This window comes from Quercus lobata, chromosome 12, assembly GCF_001633185.2.
Source record: "Quercus lobata isolate SW786 chromosome 12, ValleyOak3.0 Primary Assembly, whole genome shotgun sequence".
Classification (NCBI taxonomy): Eukaryota; Viridiplantae; Streptophyta; class Magnoliopsida; order Fagales; family Fagaceae; genus Quercus; species Quercus lobata.
In genome coordinates this window covers 41,923,522-41,928,167 of record NC_044915.1, presented here as the reverse complement: position 1 = coordinate 41,928,167, position 4,646 = coordinate 41,923,522, and positions in this window count along the sequence as shown.

The window sequence follows — 4,646 nt, the reverse complement described above, 5'->3', positions numbered from 1 at the left end:
TGAGATTCAAGTCTCAATATCTATTTATTTCAATTTTTTGTTTAATGATGTTCTCTGCCTGTTTGTTAAAAGAACTTACTCAATAAATTTTTCAGAAATTTTTGTTTCCTTTAAGGCATGTGATTAACAACAGGAAGTATTTGAACTACCCTTTATTCTTTTGTTATGGAATTGTTGTTTTAAATTTTAATGCATTATCCTTCCTTATTTATCCATTAATATGAATTTAGTTTCTTGCCCTTTTCCTGTTTGATGCATCTTAATTTGTGGTAATATCTTGCTATCTTGAAGGGTTAGTCATGTTGTGCAAATGTGTTCCACTAGATTCACCAAGTACATTCTCAAGTTTGTAAGATTTCAATTTTTTTTTTCATTTTTTTTTAATTCTGAATTTTAAAAATCGTTCACTGGGTGAATTACTAAATGCTCCTCAATGTCATTTTGTCATTGTAAGTGCATCAAAAATCAAAAAAAGAGATACTTAAGAAGATTTTTGACACCGTGAGAAAGATAGAAAGAATTCAGGTAATTTCAAATGTAGTTAATTCAAGTGATATAGGTTTCAGTACGATTTCAAACATGATTTACATATGATCTAAAGAAGACTCTGTCTGGCCTTCCATTGCAACAAAATTCCAAACCAACATAAATTTTTGCTCCAAAAAACACCATCTAAAACGGGTGTTTTGGTTGGATTGATTTTTGAACTTATGGTCTTACAAAAATGGCATTAAATACATAAATTTGTGCCATGTATATATATTTTAAAACACAGAAAGATGTGCCTGATTGTTTGACTGCTTAAGCAAACCATTTTAGTTGCTACTGTTGGTGTTTGGTTCATCATTTCACTTAGTAGTTAGGAATTTCTCACCAAAACCTCTCTCTTATTTATTTATATTTTTGATAAAAGCCTCTCTTATTTGACTCTCTCTCAAAAACAATTTCTTCTCCTTTTCTCAACCTTCGACCCCCAATATTTCTCCAGTCTCCATCGTTTCCCCCAACCCTCCCCTGTCACTGCCTTCAGTCATCAATTTGCTACCCTCACCAAAGCTGCTTCTCCCCTCTCTTTCTTTTCTCTAATTTACCAAATCCTTCTCTCTACATCAATGAAGAACTTCTTAGGTCCCAAAAAACCAGGCTGACTTCTCACAAAAAGCTTTCCTCTTTGCTTTATGGATTGTAGTTCACCATTAGGCCTACTTCCTCCCATTGTGTAGTGTCCTGCTACTGTCTTTTCAAAGACGCTGCCTTACAGTTCGATGTCAAGAACATATTTACTGTGATCAGATTGGTCTTTCTCCAAAAGCTTTACCGGTAAAGTTTCCAATTTTGTTTTTTTTACTTGCCAGTTAAATATGATTTAGGCTTTTGGCATTTCAATTGGCTTGATTTTGATTTAGGGTTACGTTTGGGGGTGCTTTATTTTGAATAATTAAGTGAGGTAGAGTGGTTTTTGATAATTCAATTATTGGGCACATTGCCTTCTGTTTGGAAAAAAATAAAAATAATGGCAATGGCAAGGCCAGCACAACACAACAGGTTCAACGCATTAGATATTTGTACATCGTTTTAACTTTTATTTAGTTTAGTTTTAGTTTCAGTTTCAGTTTCAATTTTAATATATTAACTGTTGTCAATTGATTTTTAATTTGAGTATTATTGGTTCCCAAAGTCAATTTGGATTTAAAGATTGCGTTTGTTTGTTAATATAATTCATAGTCGAACAAACACCTCCTCCCTGCACTTTCTTTTGTCTAATTTAGATTTGTCTCTCTTCACTGCTAAAGCACTTCTCACGATCCCTAAAAATCAAACTTTTGGGTATTGGATTTGGGTTGTGAGTTTTGTATTATAGTTATTTTTACAAGTTGGTTGAATTGTGGGTTAGTTTGCAAAGCCAGAGTTAGATCCATTACAAAGTGTACAATTTTCCATTCAAGAAGTGTTTCTACTAGAGCCTATATTAGCATGCTGCTTTGCAAAGGGTCACACAATTGAATTTGAATTTAACTGAGCACAGGGGCATAGAGATCGGTATGTGACATGTGATTTCATTTATCTGCTTTTTTATTGTTAGCCCACCAAAAACATAAATATACTTTCAAATTTTAATATTGAACCATCACTTAATTTAAAATTTTGTTGAAAAAGATTAAAATGCAGAACAGTTATAAATATACTACAAGTTGAACATTTATCTATCCACAAATCACATTTACAAAGATGCAGAGATGGTCGTGCGTGTGGATGTGAGCAATTGAACCGTCCATCTTAATCTATTTCCTTGCTCCTGCAGAAATATCTTCTAAGGGTGGGCAACACTTCACTTGCAATGTTGAGGCTGAATTGCATGAAATAGAGATTGTGTCTATTGATGTAACTTGAAAAGCTAACGGAAGCAAAAGAATGCACTATTATAACGGTAAATTAAGTTTTTTCTAATGGTCAGATTTGCATGAATTGCATGAAATAGCAATCTTCCTATGCCTTAGATATCCCTCACAACCTTGGTTAGATTTGTTCGAAGTTGAATCTTTGTTGCCTTCTCCCTTTTTAAGTTTTTATCGTTTCTGAATATACCTTAGTAAGAGGAAAAACGTCACAAAATACGATGAGATTATGGTTTTTGTAAGAAGAAACAATATTCATGTGGATTTTGTTAGGTTTTAAAAATTACATACATTATAATAACAGTCATAAAAAAGATTCTACTAATAGTTAGAATTAACATTATGAGACAATGGTTTATGTTTTTATGTTTTTTCTTATTTTTTGGTCTAAATTTTTGTGATTTTTTATTTGGCTTCATGTGCCTTTTTTGTTTTGTTAATTAAAGCTGTGATTTTTGGTTGATTAAAATTGTTATTATGTGGGTTGATTCTTAAAAACTTGGTTTTTTTACCCTATTGCAAATCAACCATTTAGTAGATTTGCTCTGTCATTCTTATTTTTAAAGTCTACCCAATATATTCTGCTCAATACCTACAAATAAAATTAATTAAGAATGCATTGGATAGTGTGAAAGCAAACTTAGTTGTTGATGACTCTTAGTTGAGAAAGAAAAGAAAAAGTATGATGGGTTGATTAAAATTTGGTGTGTTTGATGCTCTCTAATTCTTTAGTATGTTTAAGATAATTCTTCAATTAACTCTTATTCAGTTAACAGCTTATATTGAGGGAAAAATTTTGCCGGTAGTCTACAGAATTTTCAAAGAATCAATTAAGAAAAATATAGAGGAAAAGAGACAAACATGGTTGCCATTGTTCTTGATCTCTAACCTGGCCTCAATTAAACATGGTTGCCTGTATAATTGAAACAAGTTTGCATTGATTTGATTAATTTTTTCACCTGTTGTATTTTTGGTCAGTGCTGACTGCTTGCATGAATTCCAAATGCGTTAGGATTATGATTGTCTCAAGTGAAGAGAGACATTTTTCAAAATTTTCATTCAACCATCCCAGTTGGTGCATCTTCACATTTTGAATTTATATTGATCTAATTGTTATTCCTATCTTGCATGCTTTCTTTGCAGCATGATTGCTAATTATGATAAGTTTGCATATGTAATGTGTGGTCTTATCAATAGTTAAATATATATGGGGCAGTATATATCTTAACTTCCTTTTGTAATCTTTACTGAAAACAATTAATGGTAGTGCATTTTAATTTAATTATCTTTTTTATGAATTTAAAAACAATTATTGGTATGTTATTTTTTATTTAACTATCCAGTACATCGCATGGATTAGTGACTAGTTAACTTAAAGGAGGAAGCACAAATTTATCAGAAACAAGAAAATGAGAAAGAATACATGATATCAATTATGCATATATATTTTCAAGAAAAGAATTGTTACAGGAACATGCACTCGATAACGGTTGAAAGGCCATAATATATATATATATATATATATATATTTATATATATATATGTATGAACATGCACCCGATAACGGTTGAAAGGCCATAATAACACCCTTAACCCGATATCCATTACTGCTACGATAAAGGATGGCTGAAAACATGGAAACACGGAAAAGTTTTTTTTTTTTTTTTTTGAGAAACGGAAACACGGAAAAGTAATACAAGGAAAGACTCCAATCGGATATATGGGTAAACAGACAACAACTATAATTTATGGCTAGTTACTTTCTATAATCATACACCCACGCGCACGCACTCGCGCTCGCGCAAACACACACACACACGTATATATATATATATATATATATATATAATGATTTAAGCATATGAATTGTTTAGGTCACTGCCATTTTAAGCTTTTCTTCTTGTTTGCAAGCATCTCCTTGATCAGTTGTTGTGTAATTAACTAACGCCTTTAACAAGAATAAACATTAAACAGGGGCTAATATGGTAATATTCCATATCATTTACCGGAATGAGTAGTTTCACTTTCGTCATCTTTTGAACAAAAATTTAGCTTTTTCTTTACGATAAAAAAAGGAACTAAAACCTTGCCTTATTAATATCTAAAACAGAGAAAGAGGTTTCTACGTACCAAAAAAAAGGAAAGAAAGAGGGAACATGTTGGCCTAAAGGCTAAATGAGAAAGCACAAAATATCAATTAAGCATTGTTTAAGAAAAGAATAAGCCTTCTCTTCAAAAAAAAAAAAATGA